Source organism: Entelurus aequoreus, linkage group LG17 (assembly GCF_033978785.1).
Source record: "Entelurus aequoreus isolate RoL-2023_Sb linkage group LG17, RoL_Eaeq_v1.1, whole genome shotgun sequence".
Taxonomy (NCBI): Eukaryota; Metazoa; Chordata; class Actinopteri; order Syngnathiformes; family Syngnathidae; genus Entelurus; species Entelurus aequoreus.
This window is the reverse complement of record NC_084747.1, coordinates 10,323,673-10,348,796: the sequence shown is the minus strand read 5'-3', so window position 1 is coordinate 10,348,796 and position 25,124 is coordinate 10,323,673. Positions and strand designations below refer to the sequence as shown.

General features: G+C 38.8%; 3 protein-coding genes across 5 annotated transcripts in view; all 3 read left to right on the top strand.

The window, feature by feature from the left end:
• Nucleotides 1–25,124, top strand: part of LOC133632307 (gastrula zinc finger protein XlCGF17.1-like) — a 607,858-nt gene that overhangs the window by 61,544 nt on the left and 521,190 nt on the right. The gene's annotated exons all lie outside the window — the stretch shown is intronic.
• Nucleotides 1–25,124, top strand: part of LOC133632323 (gastrula zinc finger protein XlCGF17.1-like) — a 293,261-nt gene that overhangs the window by 61,164 nt on the left and 206,973 nt on the right. The gene's annotated exons all lie outside the window — the stretch shown is intronic.
• Nucleotides 3,713–25,124, top strand: part of LOC133632342 (oocyte zinc finger protein XlCOF6.1-like) — a 309,811-nt gene continuing 288,399 nt past the window's right edge. Inside the window, 1 exon segment of the mRNA XM_062024723.1 lies at nt 3,713–3,987. The gene's annotated coding sequence lies outside the window, so the exon portion shown is untranslated.

Genomic DNA, 25,124 nt, shown 5'->3' with positions numbered 1-25,124 from the left:
AACCATATCCAAGTTATCATGAGCAGCATTGATAACCACATTATCTTGTGCAGAGTGATTTATTGGTTGAGTCTGATTTACACTTTGGGTCTTGTGTTTTTTAGTTGCGTTTTTGTTTTGAGATTTATTTAGATCTTCTGATGTGTTGGTGTTCCTTTTAAGTAGAGGTCTGTGGAGACTTAAGATGGTTTGGTGAAGTGGGTTCTTGGGTATTGCACCGAACTCTATAAAGTCCACATTGCTCTCCATAGTTTCTCTTTCATGATGAGAATCATAGTACTCAGTCATGCCATCACCCGGAGGTTCCTGAGCCACATCATGGCTTTCATGAATTAAATCACTTTGAAGGATTTGTATTTTAGCAGTTGATGCTGCGAGGTCTGCTTCCAACTCCATTTGCTCCATCTTTGCTTTAAGCTTTGTTTCCTCCAGTTGCAAGGTGTGTTTTTCCTTCAGTGCAGCAGCTCGAGCCATTGTAGCAGCTTGTTCCGCTTAGGCAATTTTTAATTCTGAGGATACTGAGGAACATCTGGAGGCTTTTGATCCAGTGGCAGACTTTGATTTGTGAGATACATGTGATATGCTGTCCAGTGGTCCAACTTTTGATTGTGCAATTTCTCTTTTCCATGTTTCAACATCTTTCATGAAATAATTCAAATTTATTATTCCGGGTTCATACCAGTCATAATAATCATTTTCCTTTTCCTCTTCTGATAAGAATTCTTGCACAAAGTTGTGAGCATTTTTATATTCATCCACAGCTCCTTTAAATGCTTCAAATGCATCATTGACTTTATCAGCATTTCTAACATCAGTTCATTAAGACTCCCCGTGCACGCGCCCAGTCTGCCTCTGCGCGAAGCAATGCGCGTTCTCAGCATGTCCTCGTGCTCAGCTGCCGTCTCAGGTGTGCCAGACATCATTCCAGGTAATCACACAGCTCAATTTAATGTCCACTTATTTCATTCTTAAATGTCCTTCCAACATCCTGTTTTATTGCATTTCACATCCACAATCTGCAACTTTCCTTTGATTCCATACAGCGCAGCGGCGCGTTCATTCATGACGTCATCAGCTTATTTTACTCACGGCCCGCCGGCTGCTGGCTGTCATCGGTGCAGCGCGATCTTGGTTGGTCTTTTGGGTCTTCAGTGAAGTTTGTTTACTTGTAACGGCTACTCTTGCGTTCAAAAAAGTTTCGAAAAAATAAAGTAATGCAGACTAGTCTTGAGGAGGAGGTGTTTGACTCACTAAATTCCTTAATAAGCACTCGCGGAGATATTTCTAGATTCCAAATGATCATAATTTATTTTCACAAACAAAAAATATTCTCCGTGGTTGAATCAAAATAACTTGTTTTAGCGTGGCTTCAAAATAACTTGTTTTAGCGTGGCTTCAAAATAACTTGTTTTAGCGGTAAACAAACTGTTTCACTCCTTCAACATGATAGACAGACAAAGGGCCCCCAGCTGTCCTGTCTTCTTAATTATAGGAGGAGGAAGTGGCTCACCAGTAGGAGCGTGAGCAGCTGAAAACAATCAGTCAATCACAATGAAATCTAAAACATCCAATAATTCATTAACATCATTCTTGACATTTGATTTAATTGTCAAACAATTAATAAATCAATAATATAGATAGGCTCCAACTGGCTCCAACAGTTGGTTTTGACCGGCGCAGGAAGGCAGTGCGCATTGCACAAGCAGCGATGACGTCACACACCAGTGGTAGAGGGATGTGCTCTGCGCCCACTTTCGCTTCAAAACAAACCTCGATGGAACTTCAGATAAAACTGAGGTTATTAGTCAGTAATGCAGCGACAAACTTTCTTATCATCGGCACACATCAAGTTTAAAATAGAATCAAAGAATCAGGACGCACTTTGTCCTGTATGTTTATTAAGTAAGTGGCCAACAGAGCCCATTATTTTGTTTTCATGTTCCCGGGTGTGTGTAAAAGAAAAAGGTCCGTGGTGACGTCACACGGCAGTTTTGACACAGCAGTTTGGCTACAGTCGCCAACACGCACCGAGCAGGCATCTTGTCAGTGCAGCAGATAACTAAAGTCAGTGTACAAAAGTGAAAATAGAAGTGTTCTGCTGTCTATGCTTGCAAAAAGAGCAATATTTATGTGAGCGTGTTTGTTTCCTCGCTGAGTGCAGTTGGTCCGAGGTCGAGTACAAGTCATCGTTCAATGAGGATATTACTGATAAAAGTCAAGAGGAAAAAATGGTGAAATGCTATAATGTTGAAAATGTATACTGGGATAGTGTGAGTTTCACACTTTCACAACACTTACTTTGTCAAACAACTTGCCGTTTGCTTGAACCCACTAAAAGACAGAATACAACATTGTCGACTTTTGTTGAATTTCTATCTCCAAAGTATTTTAATATCAAAACATGTTTTCGCGATAATGAGCACTTCAATTATGAGCCAGAAATGTAAGAAAATATGAAACGGGCCGCTAGTTATTTAAAAGGTATTTTATTTTTTAAAGTGCAGTTGTCGATCGGAAGTTGCACACTTCTGGCGCATGCGCAAACACATGGAACAGTGGCAAAGCGGAAAGTCCAAGATGGCGGACTAAGCGGCGTGGCTTTCCGGAGAAGTTTCACATTTACGATCTTATAGATTCAAAAATAGCATCAAATACCTCAACTATTCACATTTTCTGAAGCCCACTAAACGGACTTTGAGTGTGGAGCGACGGCGTGTTACCTGAAGTGAAGATTGAAGACGTGATAGAAGATGGACGACTACTGCTATGCTAAGATGGCGACGTCCGCTAAAAGAGAACATGAAAGAGAATCAGCGCCACCAACGGAGAACAATCTGAAAAGCGAAGATGAAGGTGAGTGTGTTGCGTTCCCTCATTTGAAAGCTATTTGAATTCCAAGCCCTAAAAATAGAAATTAGCCGACTTTGTTGAACAATGTAAACAAAGAACCTGTTAGCATTTTTCCTCTATCAAAAATGGCGGAAATGTTTGTCAGAAGTTACCGCAGTAGTATCCTGCACCGGAAAAACTGCCTTAATTTAAATAAAAAGTGATATTAATCGAGATTGGATGGTATATACTTTGCATTTTTTGTTTAGCACTTAGCAATAGTGCTAATTGCTTGATATGCTTATCACTCAGCTTCTAAAACTTGTAGCTCATCCTCCTTATATTCAGGCTCAAAAATATAAGGTTCTGGATCATAATTTGTCCCAAAGTATTCTTTGATGGCACTCGTGAAGTCTGCCTTCATTAGTAATAGTTGGTGGTGGTGTTGAAGGAAATAGCGAACGTTGTGATGCGTCTGTGAAAATAATGTGCCGCCGTTTGCTTAACATGATAAAAAAAATGATGAAAATACGTAAATATTACATGTTATTATGAATGTGTCTGTTATTACAGTACATATATACTTACAGCATGTATTTAAAAAGTTGCTGGATATTTTGTTCGAGTTTTTTTATAAAATAAATAAGAGTGCATCCCCATTACCTGCATTGTTAGCTGACTTTTGTTAGCGTTTATTTAGGAGTTAGAATCAGTGATGGGCAGTAGTGCACAACAAGTAGTGACGCTATGTAGCTTAACTACAGTTCCCAGTAGCGTGGCGTTAGCCTCTCTCCTTTTTGAACCCGTAGTGATACTGTACAACCCTACTACACACACATACAGTACATAAGAAAGTGTGTTTTTGTTGTTTGTGTCTTGCAGACGTCCAGCAGCTGATCGGTAATCCAGAAGAAGTTTCCCCTCAGTTAGGGGGGAGCTCCACTTTGACGCAGGAGACTCCACAACCACCCTGCATTAAAAAGGAAGAGGAGGAACTCTGCATCACTCAGGAGGGAGAGTGTCTTCTAGGACGAGAGGAAGCTGATTACACCAAGTTTCCACTGAGTATTCTCTCTGTGAAGACTGAAGATGATGAAGAGAAACCACAAGACGAAGACGAGGTTGAAGAACCTTTGAGCAGCGATAAAGACTGTGAAGGTAAAAATGTTCGAGCTGCTCAGTTGGTGGCAAAAGCTTTTCTCAAAAAAGCTCTTTGACTCAACACATGAGAACACACACAGATGAAAAACCATATAAGTGTTCAATCAATCAAAGTTTATTTATATATTCCTTAATCACAAATTTCTCAAAGGGCTGCACAAGCCACAACGACATCCTAAGCTCAGATCCCACATCAGGGCAAGGAAAAACTCAACCCAATGAATGGGAACAATGAGAAACCTTTGCGACCGGTGCGATGGGCGTAAAGTGGATCTAGTTAATAGTGTGAGAGTCCAGTCCATAGTGGATCTAGTTAATAGTGTGAGAGTCCAGGCCATAGTGGATCTAGTTAATAGTGTGGGAGTCCAGTCCATAGTGGATCTAATTAATAGTGTGAGAATCCAGTCCATAGTGGATCTAGTTAATAGTGTGAGAGTCCAGTCCATAGTGGATCTAGTTAATAGTGTGAGAGTCCAGTCCATAGTGGATCTAGTTAATAGTGTGAGAGTCCAGTCCATAGTGGATCTAGTTAATTGTGTGAGAGTCCAGTCCAGGGGTCACCAACGCGGTGCCCGCGGGCACCAGGTCGCCCGTAAGGACCAGATGAGTCGCCCGCGGGCCTGTTCTAAAAAAAAAATTATTATTTTTTTATTTATTTATTTTTTTTTTTAAATTTTTAATTTTTAAATTAAATCTACATAGAAAAAACACAAGATACACTTTCAATCAGTGCATCAACCCAAACAACCTCCCCCATGCACACTCATCCACACCCACTCACACAAAAGGGGTTATTTCTTTCTGCTACCAATATTCTGGTTCCCACAACATAGACAACACATCTGCAAGGGACACAGTCCCTGAAGCACACATGATTGTATAGGCTGCTGGTCCACTAACATTTTAATTAATTACTATTTTTTATGTAATTATTTTTATATTGTTTTACTTTCTTTTTTATCCAAGAAAATGTTTTTTATTTATTTATCTTATTTTATTTTTTTTTAAAAAGGGCCTTATCTTCAACAGACCAGGTTGTCAATGAAATTAGATTTGTTTAAAGGGTTTTTAAAACCAGGCCCAGTCCAGATAATGTCCAAGTCGGACTCAGCAACACACACCTTCATTCATGTACACAGAAAAAAATTAGGGAACACAACAGATTGCATATAATTTATAAACAAAATTACATTTTCAAAATAAGCATTTATGTACAGTCCAGATTATGTCCAGGTCACTCAAATTAGGGAACACAACAACAGATATCATATAATCTATAAACATAATTATACTTTCAAAATAAGCCTTTGAGGACTTCTCATCTTTTTTTTAATGTTTTTTGGCATCATTATCGTTTTCAACCATGTAACTTTCTAAAGTTAGAAAATACTGAATAAATGTTTTAAAGAAAGTAATACTAAGTGAATATCTGTTTTTGGCTTTAAAAATAAACCTTTTACCGAGTACTATAATTAAATTGACTAAATCATGATTGTCAATGAACTCTCCTAAAATAACAGAAACCACATTAAGCTTCATAAACAAACCAATCCTTAAACACATTTTTTCAACTTCCACCCAAAACAAAGACACAATATAACAATACCAAAACAAATGCAGGGTGGATTCAGACTCCTGACAACAAAATCGGCAATCATCTGACTCTGTCATATTCCATAATTTTAACATTTTCCCTGTGGGTAAGAAGTTATAAATAATTTTAATTTGAAAATAACGATTTTGCACATCGATAGTAGTTTTATAGATTAGTTTGAATATGGCATCCCATGGCAACGGGCAGTCAAAAAAGTCCTCCCATTTTCCATATGTGTTGTATGAGGCAGCCTTCAAAGATTTCTTTATTAAATAAAAATTATATATTTTTCTATTTATTTTAGTTCCTTTTTGCCAACTAGTATTTCTTATTAGAGGTTTACAAACTAATAATTTAGTAGTTCCATAATTAATTATTTGTTTCCATCTTTTCCCAATTACTCCAGTTAGTTGATAAAATGAAAACTTGAGTAAGCATCACCATACATAGTTCTAAATTCATCATACTTCATAATTTTACCATTCTCATTGATAATATCATTGACAAAAATGATTCCTCTTTCAAACATATTTTTCCAAAAGAAAGGCTTTCCATCTATTACAATATTAGAGTTCATCCATATTATCTGCTGCAAAATATCGTCTCTTTTTTCTGGCACATAAAATTGAAAACACCACTATGAGTGGATTGTTTCCTTTATGAACCCCGCCATGTTTCCCAGCAGACTCTCTACATAAGAAAAATGGGAGGGGATCACTTGTAAAAAAGGATACAATTTATTTTGATACAGTACATGTTTTTTGTCCAACAGGACATTTGTGTACCACTCAATGTTTAAATACATCTTTGGAACAATTGATGCTTTTAAAGACAGACACATAGCTTCAAGGTTGAGAAGTTTCAGGCCCCCATATTCATACTCTTTGTACAAAACCTTTCTTTTAATCTTTTCTGGTTTGCCGTTCCAGACAAAATCGAAGACCCTCCGCTCATAAATCTTAAAAAAGTTTTGTGATGGAGCTGGTAATGACAAAAACAGATAAATAAATTGAGGAATAATTAACGAGTTGACAATAGACATTTTACCATACAAGGTTAGGGATTTTCCTTTCCATAATTGCATAATTTTGTCCAGCTTTCTTAGTCGATTATCATAATTTACTGAGCCTAGATCTTCCAGATTTTCTGGGACAACAACACCAAGTATGTTAACTGGTCCATCTGTCCACACAACAGGCACTTTGCATTCCATTCGAAAGGATGTTCCCTTTAGATTTCCGATCCTTAACATTTTACATTTATCATAATTAAGCTTAAGGCCAGATTGCTGTGAAAATATGTCCAAAAGATTAAGAAGGTTCCGCAAACAATGAGGAAAAATCTTATCTTTGTGAATCAGCCTTTTCTGACATGAACTTCATCAAGAACAAACACAGAACTCACTGATGCACATCTGCAAGACTCACTCAGAGTTGCAGTGTCAAGTTACACACCAGAGTACAACACACTAGTTAACAGCATGCAATGCCAGGCTTCCCACTAACAGACAAAGAAACAGATAACAGATTTGGTGTCCAGTTCAAAGTGTGACATGGTTTAAAAATTTGAGAGTTTACTTTGGTATTTTACACGAGTTATTATTTGTACAAACATGGTGCAAAGTAATTCATGATTTGTTAAAAAATGTTAGTGGCTAGCTAGTTAAAATGGGATATTGTGATTTCACAAGACTGTCTTAGAAGTGATCATTTGAAAATGTTCAATTTGAAAAATGTGCACTTGGAGAAAATATAAAAATAAAGTGTTGCATATTGATATTTATCTGTTTCTATATATATTTATTGTGAGAAATCATTAAGATGATCAGTGTTTCCACAAAGATAAATATCATTAATTATTAATAATAACAGAGTTAAAGGTAAATTGAGCAAATTGGCTATTTCTGGCAATTTATTTAAGTGTGTATCAAACTGGTAGCCCTTCGCATTAATCAGTACCCAAGAAGTAGCTCTTGGTTTCAAAAAGGTTGGTGACCCCTGGTCCAGTCCATAGTGGATCTAGTTAATAGTGTGAGAGTCCAGTCCATAGTGGGGCCAGCAGGAGATCATCTTGAATGGAGACAAGTCAGCAGCGCAGAGACGTCCCCAACTGATGCACAGATGAGTGATCCACCCCGGGTCCTTGGAACAGCTAGTGCCTCATCTGGGGTCACCTAATAACCTCTCATTGCAGGAGAGGGGGCAGAGCAGAAAAGAGAGGGCAGATCAACTGGTCTAAAAGGGGGGTCTATTTAAAAGCGAGCATTTACAAATGAGTTTTAAGATGGGACTTAAATGTTTTTACTGAGGTAGCATCTCTAACTGTTACCGGGATGGGATTCCAGAGTAGTGGAGCGCAAATAGAAACTGCTCTATAGCCCGCAGACTGTTTTTGGGCTCAGAGAATCACTAATAAGCCGGAGTTCTTACAACGCAGATTTCTTGCCGGGACATATGGTACAATACAATCAGCAAGATAGGATGGAGCTAGACCGTGTAGTATTTTATACGTAAGTAGTAAAACCTTAAAGTCACATCTAAAGTGCACAGGAAGCCAGTGCAGGTGAGCCAGTATAGTTTATATATATATATATATATATATATATATATATATATATATATATATATATATATATATATATATATATATATATATATATATATATATATATCTATGAAGGTATATACAGCATAGGTGTAATATGATCAAACTTTCTTGTTCTTGTCAAAAGTCTAGCATCCACATTTTGTACCAACTGTAATCTTTCAACGAAAATAACACATTATAGTGACTGAGACGAGACGTAACGAACGCATGAATAATGATCTCAGCGTCGCTGGTGGACACAATGGAACACATTTAGCGATATTACGGAGATGAAGGAAGGCTGTTTTAGTAACTTGTATGATATATTGTAGCGTCCCGGAAGAGTTAGTGCTGCAAGGGGTTCTGGGTAATTGTTCTGTTGTGTTTATGTTGTGTTACGGTGCGGATGTTTTCCCGAAATGTGTTTGTCATTCTTGTTTGGTGTGGGTTCACAGTGTGGCGCATATTTGTAACAGTGTTAAAGTTGTTTATACGTCCACCCTCAGTGTGACCTGTATGGCTGTTGATCAAGTATGCCTTGCGTTCACTTGTGTGTGAAAAGCCGTAGATATTATGTGAGGGCCGGCACGTAAAGGCAGTGCCTTTAAGGTTTATTGGCGCTCTGTACTTCTCCCTATGTCCGTGTACACAGCAGCGTTTTAAAAATTCATAAATATTACTTTTTGAAACCGAAACCGATAATTTTGAAACCAATCATTTCCGATATTACATTTTAAAGCATTTATCGCACATTCCTTGTGCAAATATTTTCTAGAGGATTTTCGAGATAAAGGGAAGGTGGGACACCGGCCGGTAGTTTACCATGAGGTCAGGATCGAGGTTAGGTCTTTTGAGCAGAGGATGAATAACCGCTTTTTTGAATGCTAGGGGAACAGTGCCAGAGGAAAGTGATAAGTTTATAATATTTAGCACTGATGGCCCTAATATTACAAACAGCTCCTTAATAAGTTTCTCAGGAAGTGGGTCAAGTAAACATGTTGTTTGTTTTATCCCATTTACACGCCGCAGTAGTTCCTCTAATGCTATTTCATCAAAAAGAGAGAGACTATTTTCGAGTGCAAAATCCGTCGTAAATACATTTGTATCTATGTTAATAGAACCCAGTTGCAGCTGGGACGTGTTGTCTTTAATCTGCTTTCTAATGAGTTAGATATTCTTATTAACGAAATTCATAAAGTCGTATGCCGAGTGGGTGGAGCTACTGGCAGGAGTCCTTTGTTGGGTTAGCGATGCTACTGTACTGAACAAATATTTAGTGTAATTTTTATTGAGGCGGATGAGATTGGAGCAGTAATTAGCTTTAGCTAAGGTAAGCATACCTTTATAAGTTAGTAAACTATCACTCCATGCTTGATGGAAAACCTCAAGTTTAGTCGCACGCCATTTGCGTTCCAGCTTTCTACATGATAGTTTAAGACCTCTAGTTTCTTCTGTAAACCAGGGGGTACACCTTTTAGGGGCCTTTTTTAGCTTTAGCGGTGCTATACTATCAATGGTGTCGCGCAGGGTATCGTTAAAGTTGTTAGTGAGGTTATCGATAGAGCCCACATCATTTGGAAATGGCACCATTACCGAAGGCGGTAGGCAAGCAAGAGTCATAGTTGTGACAGCATTAATTTTGCACCTGCTAAAGCAGTGGTTCTTTGTAGCTTGTTGACAATGAGTCAGAACTTTGAATTTTATAAGGTAATGATCGGACATTTCTTTAGTGTACAGGAGTATCATAACTTGGGAGGTGGTGACACCCCGGACAAGGACTCCATCTAACGTATTACCGTTGTGATGCGTGGATTAATATATTTTTTGTGTAAGACCACAGCTATCAATTATAGTCTGGAGCGCCACACACGGAGGGTCTGATGGAGTATTCAAATGGATATTAAAATCCCTCATTATAATTATATTATCTGCGTGCGTCACTAGATCAGCGACAAACTCTGAAATTTCACTGATAAAGTATGTATAGGGGACAGGGGGGCGGTAGATAACAGCTGGGTAGAGAGGTAGCGGCGTGACAGACCCCATAGTAAGCACCTAAAATTATTTATATTTATTACTTAGGTTAGGGGTAAGGTTAAGGTTTTCATTGTATATTAGTGCGACCCCTCCACCCCTTTTAAGGGGACGGGCAATATAAGCATTTGTATAATTAGGGGGAGATGCCTCATTAAGAAGGAAAAATTCATATAACCGGGTTATAAGGCGCACTGTCGACTTTTGAGGGGAAAAAAAGGTTTTCAAGTGCGCCTTACAGTCCGGAAAGTACGGTAATAACGTTTTGGGAAACAATGATCTGATGTTTAAAAAGCCCATATTATAGGTAGTGGGCTGTTTTGAGGATTTTTTGTTAATGTTATCCATAGTAGTGATATTAATAATGTTATGTTTGTTTTGCGTAGTGCGCCTTAAATAATTTGAATAATATATTATTGATATGATGGGGATTTTCAAATTGTTTGCTTGGTGCTGCGATAGATTGAACGCGTCATTATTTGCCACCTCAGTAGAATGCATGTTCACATCTGGTAGTCACTGCAGAAAAAACATTGCGAGTTGTGTGTAAATCTACAAGAAATTATATATGTGCAGGAATTTTCCAGCCTGGCGCTGGTTAGTTCTAGCTTGACTGACTCCTAGGGATGATGTTTGATAAGAAATTATCGAGTTCGAGCCTATTATCAAATCCTCTTATCAAACCGATTCCTTATCGATTCTCTTATCGAGTCCAGATAGGTTGTTGTATATGGAAAAAAACCCACAATATTTGGTTTAACAAAAGCTCACTTTTATTATATAAGAAAACAACTAAATCTAATAAATAAATAAATATTGACTGTTACCCCCCTAAAAAAATAAAAATAAATATTGACTGTTGTTACCCAAAGTATATTAAGTGGGATTTTTCAGAAAAACAAATATATACAGTAACACAAAAACAACCTGTCTCTGTGATCACTATAGGTGTATAAATAATAATATAGTGTTAAATAAAATCAGTCCCTTGGGCTCAAAACTGAAAATAATACAGCTCTCCAAAAAGTGCACTTCTGCTGCTATTTGACATAACTGTTTGTTATGATGCTTTGACATTTTTGCACTTTATTTCTTTATTGAAAGAAAATTCTATGAAGAGAAAAGTTGTTTGCAAATGTGGTTACAATGCTAAAAAATGAAAAGTTAAAACTAAAAAAAGAAATACACTTTATTGAGTTAACATTATTTCTTTATAGGTGGAAATATGTGATGTTATGAGCCAGGGAATATAACAACTACACTACCCAGCATGCAACAGGAGTGACGAGCATGCGCGGTAGCCCCGAAAATTGTTGTTGCATGTCACCACCCGGCAGCTAAGAATGAGGTTATGAGCACGCTGTGAAAGTAAACGTCAAGAACTCAGCCAACACGCCTCGTCTGCATTATTTATAATTACACAGACAACACATATACAGTGTGATTTTGTTTTGTTTACAAGGAAAGAAAAACAAAAGTTAAAAAAGGGAGATATATGTTGTGTATATATATGTATGTGCTGCGGTTGCCTTAAAGGCCTACTGAAATGAATTGTTTTTATTTAAACGGGGATAGCAGATCTATTCTATGTGTCATACTTGATCATTTCGCGATATTGCCATATTTTTGCTGAAAGGATTTAGTATAGAACAACGACGATAAAGATTGCAACTTTTGGTATCTGATAAAAAAAAGGCTTGCACCTACCGGAAGTAGCGTGACGTAGTCAGTTGAACATATACGCAAAGTTCCCTATTGTTTACAATGATGGCCGCATGAAGTGAGAGAGATTCGGACCGAGAAAGCGACAATTTCCCCATTAATTTGAGCGAGGATGAAAGATTTGTGGATGAGTAAAGTGCAAGTGAAGGACTAGTGGGGAGTTGAAGCTATTCAGATAGGGAAGATGCTGTGAGAGCCGGGGGTGACCTGATATTCAGCTGGGAATGACTACAACAGTAAATAAACACAAGACATATATATACTCTATTAGCCACAACACAACCAGGCTTATATTTAATATGCCACAAATTAATCCTGCATAAAAACACCTACGTGTTTGTTATGCTAGCTCCTAGCTCCTCTGCTAGCTCCTAGCTCCATAGAACACGCCAATACAATTCAAACACCTGATCAACACACACAATCACTCAGCCCAAAAGACAGTTCACCTAACCCAATGTTCATAAAGCTTATATATTTTTAAAAAGTTACGTACGTGACGCGCACGTACGGTCAAGCGATCAAATGTTTAGCAGCCAAGGCTGCATACTCACGGTACCTGATATTCAGCTGGGAATGACTACAACAGTAAATAAACACAAGACATATATTTACTCTATTAGCCACAACACAACCAGGCTTATATTTAATATGACACAAATTAATCCTGCATAAAAACACCTACGTCTTTGTTATGCTAACTCCTAGCTCCTATGCTAGCTCCTAGCTCCATAGAACACGCCAATACAATTCAAACACCTGATCAACACACACAATCACTCAGCCCAAAAGACCGTTCACCTAACCCAAGGTTCATAAAGCTTATATATTTTTAAAAAGTTACGTACATACGCAAAAAAAAAGTTGCGCACATACGGTCAAGCGATCAAATGTTTAGAAGCCAAAGCTGCATACTCACGGTAGCATGTCTGCGTCTTTGTCATCCAAATCAAAGTAATCCTGGTAAGAGTCTGTGTTGTCCCAGTTCTCTACAGGCGTCTGTGTATCGAAGTCAAAAGTCCTCCTGGTTAGAGTCTCTGTTATCCGAGTTCTTCCATCTTGACTGCATCTTTCGGGAATGTAAACAAAGACGCGCCGGCTGTGTACTGTTGTTGCTGACTTCGTTCGAAAAATACGTCCGTTTCGCACCGACAACTTTCTTCTTTGCTTGCTCAGCTTCTTTCTCCATAATGCAATGAACATAATTGCAACAGATTCACGAACACAGATGTCCAGAATACTGTGGAATTATGAAATGAAAACAGAGCCTTTTTGTATTGTATTCAATGGGGAAGTGATACCTCTGTTCCCCGGGCTACGTCACGCGCATACGTCATCCTCAGAGGCGTTTCGAACCGGAAGTTTAGCGGCAAATTTAAAATGTCACTTTATAAGTTAACCCGGCCGTATTGGCATGTGTTATAATGTTAAGATTTCATCATTGATATATAAACTATCAGACTGCGTAGTCGGTAGTAGTGGGTTTCAGTAGGCCTTTAAGAACGTTGCGACAGCTGCCGTAAAGGAGGTGCGTTGCTAGCCTGGTTGCTATGTTTCCGGTTGGTCGTAAAAGTGTTGGTCATGTGTTTGTACCCTGCTCAAATCTCTCAGTAATGTTATTCATTGAATTATACCTTTTGTTTTGAACTTTATTACACCTTGGAGCGCTTTTTCCGGTCCATTGTTTTCCTGCTTTCCCTATCTGCGCCTAATGACTGAGCTACGTGACGTCATTTCTTGTGATGTCTCAAGGGGCATTTCTGGTTGGGACTCGTTTCGTTCCCGGGGATTCGAATAAAGAACCAACTCTTTTTCTTTACTATAGTGGTCTCGATAACGGGTACCGGTTCTCAAAAAGGGATCCGAGTCAGAGGACTCGGTTCTTTTCTTATCGAACAACCGGGAAAACCGGTTTCGAGTGTCATCCCTACTGACTCCTTACTCTGTGTAACAGACACTGTAATTGCCTGTGTCTTGCTCTAGTGTAGTTAGTCAAGTGTGATTTAACCAGTAATCTATGTTTCTAGATAGAGCGATGGCGCCTTCCCGGTTAGGGTGTAGGCCGTCCCTCATCAGCAAGCCCGGTTTCCCCCAGAAAGACGGCAAACTATCAATGAACGTTCTCTACAAAAACTAGCCAGCCACTTGTTAAGCGAGACTAATCTCCTATACCTCTCATCATTGCCTCTCGCAGGCAGGAGGCCAGAGACAAGTACTCTATGCCTGGACATCTTTCTAGCGAGATTTCAAATCCTAACTACAAACCCCGTTTCCATATGAGTTGGGAAATTGTGTTAGATGTAAATATAAACGGAATACAATGATTTGCAAATAATTTTCAACCCATATTCAATTGAATGCACTACAAAGACAAGATATTTGATGTTAAAACTCATAAACTTTATTTTTTTTTGCAAATAATAATTAAATTATATATTCATGGCTGCAACACGTGCCAAAGTAGTTGGGAAAGGGCATGTTCACCACTGTGTTACATGGCCTTTCCTTTTAACAACACTCAATAAACGTTTGGGAACTGAGGAAACAAATTTTTGAAGCTTCTCAGGTGGAATTCTTTCCCATTCTTGCTTGATGTACAGCTTAAGTTGTTCAACAGTCCGGGGGTCTCCATTGTGGTATTTAAGGCTTCATAATGCACACATTTTCAATGGGAGACAGGTCTGGACTACAGGCAGGCCAGTCTAGTACCCGCACTCTTTTACTATGAAGCCACGTTGATGTAACACGTGGCTTGGCATTGTCTTGCTGAAATAAGACAATGTATGCACTTTGTGTGTGCGTTTTGACACACTCAACATCATGCGCCTCGGCTCTGTAGTCACCGCCACACAGCGGCATTCAGATGAAAGAACGGTACCGGTACTTTTCAAAGGTGGTATAGTACCGATTTCAATTGATTAGTACCACTATACTTTATTAGTAGCAGTATACTGTACAACCCTACTACACACACATACAGTACATAGAAGAAAGTGTGTTTTTGTTGTTTGTGTCTTGCAGACGTCCAGCAGCTGATCGGTAATCCAGAAGAAGTTTCCCCTCAGTTAGGGGGGAGCTCCACTTTGAAGCAGGAGACTCCACAACCACCTTGCATTAAAAAGGAAGAGGAGGAACTCTGCATCACTCAGGAGGGAGAGTGTCTTCTAGGACGAGAGGAAGCTGATTACACCAAGTTTCCACTGAGTATTCTCTCTGTGAAGATTGAAGATGATGAAGAGAAACCACAAGTAGATAACGTCTTAGCTCCACTATCAGATAGTGAGGCTGAAGACGAGGTTGAAGAACCTTTGAGCAGCGATAAAGACTGTGAAGGTGATATGAGGACTCACACTGACAACAAACACTCTGAATGCTCTACAAAGAAGAGAGGTAAAACATGTTTGAGCTGCTCAGTTTGTGCTGAAAGTTTTACTAAAAATAGCAGTTTGACTCGACACATGAGAACACACACAGGAGAAAAACCATTCAGTTGTTCAGTTTGTGGCAAAAGGTTTTTTCGAAATTATGGTTTGACTGAACACATGAAAACACACACAGGTGAAAAACCATTTAATTGTTCAGTTTGTGGTAAAAGATTTTCTCAAAATAGCGATTTGACTCGGCACATGAGAACACACACAGGAGAAAAACCAATTAGTTGTTCAGTGTGTGGTAAAAGATTATCTCAAAATTGCAATCTGACTCAACACATGAGAACACACACTGGTGAAAAACCATTTAATTGTTCAGTTTGTGGCAACAGCTTTTCTCAAAATGGCTCTTTGACTCAACACATGAGAACACACACAGAAGAAAACAAATTTTACTGTTCAGTTTGTGGCAAAAGCTTTCCTCATAACAGCTCTTTGTGTCGACACATGAGAACACACGCTGGAGGAAAACCATTTAGTTGTTCAGTGTGCTGTAAAAGGTTCACACATAATGCAGATGCAGTTAAACACATAAGAACACACAAGGGAAAATAACCAATTAGCTGTTTAGTTTGTGGTATGTTGCTCATATGTGGTGACATCCACCCTACCCAGGACCTCCTCACTGCTTCTTTCACAAATATCTGAGGTATTCATACAAACTTGGATTATTTGGAGCATAATCTTATCCACTCATGACCCCATGTCTTCTCTGTATCTGAAACCTTCCTGAACAGTAAGATAGATGATGCTTCAAGTGCTTGGTTACTCCTTCTTCAGTCCAGGGACCTGGGGCCTCATGTGTCAAGTTTGTGCACGCTCAAAAACCTGCACTACACCCTTTTTCACGGCAAAGTTGAGATGTATCAAAACTGACGTTGACGCATAAGTGATGCTGGGTAACTGTTCCCACAATGGACCACAATGGAAACAAGCCTTTTGGCTTTTTGTGCCATCAATTTGCCTTTTTAATTAATTACATGGATTCAATTCTTTAAGATGTCAATAAACTTCTCAATTAATCAATCCCAAAAAAGGCCAAATTTTACTCCTCAAACTGATTGATGTGCAAATCAGAGACATATGAACAATTAACCCCCACAACCCAACCCCCACCTCCCTCGACATTCGGGCATAACAGGTTCAATCCGGCCCGTGAGAAGTTTGTTAAGAGTAAAAGTCAGCTGCAATTTTATATGACAGAAACTGCTGTTCTAAATGTGTCCACTGGATGTCGCAATTTCAAATCTGTTAGGCAAGCAAATAGTTTGTTCCCGGGCGAGTAAGTATACCAAGCAAAAGGTACACAGTCTTTATTAAAGGAAATATATATATATATATATATATATATATATATATATATATATATATATATATATATATATATATATATATATATATATATATATATTATTGAATATATAATATTTTATTATATAACTATATATTATATACAATATAATGTGTATGTAACCAACAGGAAATGGGTGTCGGACTATGTGTTTTACTGTAAATGTTGGAGGTGTGTTGAGAGGAGCGGTGCTGTCAGACAAGGGCTAGACAGGCAGGGTTGTCCGGGGGCGGAAGAGTGGTCGTGAGGCAGGAGCGAATCGTCATAGTCCGGGGGCAAGCGAGGAGTGGAGAACCAGGAAGCACGAGGAAGACAGGGAAGATCCAGGAGCACAAGACACACAGCTTGACTCAGGGACGCACACAAGGAACTGCGAGGCGAGGAAGGACAGGACAATTACGCAGGGAAAACACAGAGATCAGGCTTTGAAAAAGGCAACTAGGGAGTTTGAGACGAGCTTACGGTACGATGTACAGGTCTCTACGTTCTGGCACTGGATCTCTGGTAGCGGTGGTTTAAAGGCCTACTGAAATGAATTTTTTTTATTTAAACGGGGATAGCAGATCTATTCTATGTGTCATACTTAATCATTTCGCGATATTGCCATATTTTTGCTGAAAGGATTTAGTATAGAACGACGATAAAGATTGCAACTTTTGGTATCTGATAAAAAAAAGGCTTGCCCCTACCGGAAGTAGCGTGACGTAGTCAGTTGAACATATACGCAAAGTTCCCTATTGTTTACAATGATGGCCGCATGAAGTGAGAGAGATTCGGACCGAGAAAGCGACAATTTCCCCATTAATTTGAGCAAGGATGAAAGATTTGTGGATGAGTAAAGTGCAAGTGAAGGACTAGTGGGGAGTTGAAGCTATTCAGATAGGGAAGATGCTGTGAGAGCCGGGGGTGACCTGATATTCAGCTGGGAATGACTACAACAGTAAATAAACACAAGACATATATATACTCTATTAGCCACAACACAACCAGGCTTATATTTAATTTGCCACAAATTAATCCTGCATAAAAACACCTGCGTGTTTGTTATGCTAGCTCCTAGCTCCTCTGCTAGCTCCTAGCTCCATAGAACACGCCAATACAATTCAAACACCTGATCAACACACACAATCACTCAGCCCAAAAGACCGTTCACCTAACCCAAGGTTCATAAAGCTTATATATTTTTAAAAAGTTACGTACATACGCAAAAAAAAGTTGCGCACATACGGTCAAGCGATCAAATGTTTAGAAGCCAAAGCTGCATACTCACAGTAGCACGTCTGCGTCTTTGTCATCCAAATCAAAGTAATCCTGGTAAGAGTCTGTGTTGTCCCAGTTCTCTACAGGCGTCTGTGTATCGAAGTCAAAAGTCCTCCTGGTTAGAGTCTCTGTTATCCGAGTTCTTCCATCTTGACTGCATCTTTCGGGAATGTAAACAAAGAAGCGTCGGCTGTGTACTGTTGTTGCTGACTACGTTCGAAAAATACGTCCATTTCGCACCGACAACTTTCTTCTTTGCTTGCTCAGCTTCCTCCTCCATAATGCAATGAACATGATTGCAACAGATTCACGAACACAGATGTCCAGAATACTGTGGAATTATGAAATGAAAACAGAGCTTTTTCGTATTGGCTTCAATGTGGAAGGCATACCCGTGTTCGCCGGTCTACGTCACGCGCATACGTCATCCTCAGAGGCGTTTCGAACCGGAAGTTTAGCGGCAAATTTAAAATGTCACTTTATAAGTTAACCCGGCCGTTTTGGCATGTGTTATAATGTTAAGATTTCATCATTGATATATAAACTATCAGACTGTGGTCGGTAGTAGTGGGTTTCAGTAGGCCTTCAAGTAGGCATCCCTCTCATCAGTGCAGTGGAAAGCAGCTGGCCGCAGCAGCCGGGGTTGCGCGCGCGTGAGCGCTCTTGGAGGTGCGCTCAGCGCAGCTCACAGATGATTGCGCACTGGTGTGTGTCCGGGCCGTGACATCCCCTCCTCGAACAATTTTTTACACGGGTAAGGTGCCGTGTATTTCTTGAATCTCTGGCTCTTAGCTTTGTATGGACTCATTGATCGTTTAGAAACTGACTTCGGAGATGAAGTGACGCCAGAAAGACGCGCCCCACACAGGAAGTGATGTCAGAAAGAACGCACCACAGCCAGCTTCATAATAAAGCGGTTTCGTAACTCGGAGCTAACCACTGGAAATATGGAGGCGAGTCATCCAGACATGCCCGTGTTTCTCCTTCTTCTACATGTACAGACACTTGTGGAAATCACACATGAATACCTTAAGAGAAAGCGATTGCAGCTATTTGGGATACAACACTTCTCGGACGAGAAGAGAACTTTCCAATGTGTGATTCACTACAATAGGGCCCCAAAGCACACTGGATTCCAGTTAATTGAAATACCACAACACTGGATATTGTTAAGATAAGTTAAATTTAAGAACTTGCACACAAAGCAACACTGGAGGTGATTATGACGTGTGCATATTCAGCGCGTGCGTATTAGGTCTCGTTACGCCGGCTGACGGAGGCGAGGAGGGGGTCTTAAACGGTGGCATTGTGTGTGTGTAGACAAGGATAAGGTTAGGTGGGATTTACCCTGGATAACCTACTTGGTGTAAACGGGTCCTAAAAAGTATATATATGCGTTACCATAAATGAATGATGATTAATCACAGTGTTCGTTTAGACCGGCGCAGGAAGGCATTGCACAGGCAGCGATGACGTCACACACCAGTGGTAGAGAGGTGTGCTCTGTCCAATAATGGCTTTTTTGCCGATATTCGGATATTGTCCAACTCTTAATTACCGATTCCGATATCAATCGATACCGATATATATACAGTGGTGGAATTAACACATGATTATGCCTCATTTTGTTGTGATGCCCCGCTGGATGCATTAAACAATGTAACAAGGTTTTCCAAAATGAATCAACTCAAGTTATGGAAAAAAGTGCCAACATGGCACTGCCATATTTATTATTGAAGTCACAAAGTGCATTATTTTTTTTAACATGCCTCAAAACAGCAGCTTGGAATTTGGGACATGCTCTCCCTGAGATAATCCTGATACCCACTACAACTATGGGAAGTACTACACTTTGACTTTCACAAAGTGCATTATTTTATTTATTTTTTTAAACATGCCTCAAAACAACAGCTACAAAAACAATGAAGGCACACAGCTTCAGTCCAGAGTATACTAGAGTCATAAAGTAAACAATAACATAGTCCTCCTTTAGAAGACTGCCTGGCATACTGTATAACAGGAAATTATAAACTGGGCTCAATCTGCCCTGCTCTAACGTATTTGTATGAGTAACACAAATGTGCTGCAAGCTAGTGGTGAGTGCTTGAAGTGGCCTAGCAGTCAGTCAGAGCTTCTGAAATGCTGCGTTGAGACAGGGCACCTCTGTTCACTGCAAGCTGCAAAGTGTGTGCCATGCAGGGCAGACTAGCCACACCAAACTCCACCGTAACTTTTGCCACACTGCGTGCGTTGTACCTGACCACAATGTGGGCTTTCGCCTTGGGGTGGTTTTTGTTGTATTTTTGTCTTTTCTCTGCAGAGTCTTTAAGCGACAACTGTGTGGTACTACTTTTTTCAGTGTTTGCTTTTCATCCATCTTCCGCTTGTATTCATCGTGTATCTCCTTATGATTCTTGAAGAGGTGGGAGATCTAATTGCTCGTATTAAAGGAAGACGTCTTGGTTCCTCCTCGCATAACCAACTTTTTGCAGTCATTGCAAATTGCCAGTTTTTTATCCATCAGACACACTTCAAAATAATCCCAAACCATGTCGTTCTGAACTCACTATGTTCACTGCTCGCTGTACATATCCTACGAAGTCAGACCTACACTGTTTCTATGTCCAATTCTCAGATGATGCAATTGTTGATGACTGAAGTGCTGATATCAACCAAACCTAACCCCCCCCCCCCCCCCACACATCCCACCCCCCGGAGAGTAAATAATGTAAATAATTGAATGTATATACTCTGATGATTAACTTGTGTGATGACTGTATTATGCTGATTGTATATATTTGTACCATGAATTAATTAACGTGGACCCCGTGGACCCGGATAAGTTGAAAAACATTTAGTGTCAATTGTACGGAATATGTACTGTACTGTACAATCTACTAATAAAAGTTGCAATCAATCAGTCAAGTCAGTCACCGAGCAAGCTCACTTGTTAGCCACGGCTACAGCACCGGCAACAACACACTCTTGTTGTTGTTATGCTCCACTCGCGGCGGTTTGATGAGGTCATCAAGCGTCGCCAGTAAACCTCTCATGCTGCAGTCGTCAACTTCTGTGTTGTGTGTGGGAGAGGGGAGAGGGGAGGGGCTTCTGACTGGGAGACGCAACTGCTCTGTACTTCTCCCTACGTCCGTGTACCGCTCCGTACAGCGGAGTTTTAAAAAGTCATACATTTTACTTTTTGAAACCAATACCGATCATTTCCGATATTACATTTTAAAGCATTTATCGGCCGATAATATCGGCAGACCGATATTAACGGCCATCTCTACTTGAAACTGGTTTTGATAAAAAGGAAAAATCCCACATTTCAGGTCAATGAGTGATTTGGTGGGAGTGTAGCTGTTGCTGAGAGAGTTTGCATGCTTTAAATATGTGTCATAAATATATAAATATTGATAAATAAGTTAATGATGCAGAGTAATAAAATATTATTAGAAAATGTGTGATTGTAAAATCTCCTGAGCAAAATGTAAATGGATTGTGTTAATTGTGTTGCAAAGCGGAAGGATTGTTGTGATGTTGCGACCCCACGGACTGTAAACAAGGCAGAACATGCAAGAGGGGAGGGTGCTTGAGCACGTTGTCTTCAGCTCCTCCAAACATTGAAGTGTATTCCATGATTTGTGCAACACTTCAAGCAAGTGATTATTAGAACCTCTTTTTGTTAAAAGCAGCCAACGAGGTATTGCATATTTGTCATTTAATTTCTTTCTGAGTGTTTATTGATGTGAAATCAAAGTCTGATGTACTGTATTGTACTGTATTTTGTAAGTTCTCACGGCGTGTTGGCGTGGATGGTGTGTACAGCAAGAAGGAGTCAATAAACGCCCGTTTTACAAAAAAATAACTTTCCTGTGTTGCCGTGTATCGAAAGGAGCTCCACTAACTGTCTGGTGTTTTACAGGATTCATGGAAGTTTATTGTCATAGCAGCACACGATACACATGAGATGGCACACAATTTAGTAGCACGTGAACAATAGGATTGGTCCTGGTGGAGATCTACACTCTTAGTGCTTTTCTTCTTTATTCAGAGTAATCATTTGACTTTATAAAGGTTTTTAACTAAAACAACTAAGTAAGTTGAAAATATTTCTGTTTCTTGTAGTATTTGAAATGTATGATTTTTTTTTCGATGTCTGCCCTTTTTCTGGTTTGAACAACAGCCATGGAAAAAGTCTGTGCACGTGCTTGTATATATATATATTTTATTTTCAAACAGTAGTTGTCCATTATTTGATGTTAGATACTTTTGCTAACAATTGTTTTAAAATAAGAATAAAATGCCTTTGTTTTGAAAAACAACTGCTGTGGAGTAGGAAACGGAAGTTGCTGGCTTTTAGCGCATGCGCAAATCTACTTGAAGCCAAGCAAAAAGACGAAGACCGCATGCTATGGTTGTTCGGAGATTCTTCGAATTCACGATCTAAAAGTCATATGATTCACAGCAAATATAGCAACAAATATCTCAATTGGTATTTTCCAAAGCCACGAAACGTGCTTTGAGTTTGTAGCGATATCTGAAGTGAAGATTGAAGACGTGATAGAAGATGGACGACTACTGCTATGCTAAGATGGCGACGTCCGCTAAAAGAGAACATGAAAGAGAATCAGCGCCACCAACTTCCAGCAAATCACCAACGGAGATAAAGACGAAAGATGAAGGTGAGTGACTTGAAGTTTTGTCATTTGAAAGCTATTCCAAGCCCTTAAAGTCTAAATTAGCTGACCTTGTTGAAGAATGTAAAGAAAGAGCCGCCATGATTGTTAGCTTGAAGAAGGCAGTGGAGTTCACATCAGAGGAGATGAAAGAATGCAAAAGTCAAATGAAGAAAGTGGAAGAGCAAAACAAGCGCTTGTGTAAAGAAAATAATGATGTGAAAGAAGAGATGTTGGGGAAGAGTAAGAGATGTGAAGAGAAGACTGGACCACATGTCTACATCAACGTGCAGAGGATTGGAGGTCATAAAGAACAAGAAAATAACAAATGTATGCTTTGTTCAAACACTAATGGTCAAATAAGATAGCTGGTAGTGTTTTTGTCATATTTTTGGTTTGAAAAATGTAACTGACAGCAAGTTACAAACATCTGAGCCTCTTTAAATATTTGTATTTATTTCTAGTTCTTATTTTCTTGTTTTTCTAAAAAAGTTGTATTGAATTCCTTTGGTGGTGGTATGGTATGATATGTTTTAATAACAGATAGTTTATGTTAAAAATGTGCCTGAAATCAAACAAAGCCCCGAATTCGAAAAGACAACTTTCACCAGGTTGTGACACGAATATTCAAGAAACGGAATTAAATTAGATTTTCATATTGCTATAGTCATTTTCATTTATTGTTACTATGATTTTTATTTTATGTGCTATTTATTTGTTATAAATGATAAATGGGTTATACTTGTATAGCGCTTTTCTACCTTCAAGGTACTCAAAGCGCTTTGACAGTATTTCCACATTCACCCATTCACACACACATTCACACACTGATGGAGGGAGCTGCCATGCAAGGCGCTAACCAGCAGCCATCAGGAGCAAGGGTGAAGTGTCTTGCCCAAGGACACAACGGATGTGACTAGGATGGTAGAAGGTGGGGATTGAACCCCAGTAACCAGCAACCCTCCGATTGCTGGCACGGCCACTCTACCACCTTCGCCTAATGTATATCTGGTTGTTCTTTTAGATTATATTTAAAATTGAGTTTTGGTGATGCTGTTTTTACGTTATCAAATTAATAAATAAATTAGTTATCATGATTACAAAATCCCTCAAAATAATCATTATTATTATGTTTTGCCATAATTGTCCAGCCCTAGACGAGGTATTGGAAAGGACTTCATGATAAACTATGTATCACGGTACTTGAGTCACGATACAATAGTCTATTGTAATATTGTGACATGGAGTTTTACTGCCATTTTTACAAACTCAATGAAAAATTCAAAAAACTACTTAAAATGAATGTTGTATATATATATACTTGATGACAGTTATTATTTATTGGACAAATTGTGTCAAAAACAAAGTAAATAAAATGATCATTGCAGTTGTACAGAAAGTGGATCACATTTATTGCATTTAATATCTAAAAAAGTTCTCTACTTCTTAACTACAGACTTCTTTCAGATAGATATTATCTTTTTTAGTTTTGTGATGTATTTCAATATTGACTTTTTCCCCACTGTTAGTTTGTAGTATCCTAATGTCCATCGCAGCAGATGTTTTCTACTTTCTGTGATTCTAGCTGAACTTTTCTGAGTCTATGACAAGTCATGTAAACATTGATCCATCATTCTGGCAAGGCACTAAATGAATGGCCATGAAACACTACACACTAGGGTTGTCCCCATACCAATAATTTAGTACCGGTACTAAATGTATAGATACTTTTCCAAATAAAAGGAACTACGAAAAATGTCAATATTGGCTTTACTTTAACAGAACATCTTACACTACATTAAACACTCACAGTCAAAGAACAATTTTACAAGGTTAAAATATAAATTAAAAGGCATTAAACACTTTGGGCTTTTCTTGTTGCACTCAAAGAACAATTTACAATTTTCCATATTACATATAGTCTGCTATAATCAAGGATTAGAGTAGAATAGAACAGAAAGTTTTACTGACATTATATAAAGTTATTCTTCACTTATGGTTGCCACTCCTGGTCTGTGCTTTAAGAAAAATACAATTATTAATAAAGTACTGAAAACAAAACTATGAATACATGTACACAGATAAGCCATGTAGCAGGTAAAACACATTTATTAAAGACAAAACACAAATGGTAGGAATTTGTTACAAAATGTAGTCATTTCACTTGCATTAGTTGACTGCTAATTGGGCAGTTTTAACTGTGCTAATATTTGGCATCAAGCCAAGCAGCTGTGTGCGCGTCTACGTATCTACTAACCCCAAAAGCAGTGAAGTTGGCACGATGTGTAAATGGTAAATAAAAACAGAATACAATGATTTGCAAATCCCTTTCAATCTATATTTAATTGAATAGACTGCAAAGACAAGATATTTAACCTTCAAACTGGAAAACTTTGTTATTTTTTGCAAATATTAGCTCATTTGGAGTTTGATGCCTGCAACATGTTTAAAAAAAGTTGGCACAAGTGGCAAAAACA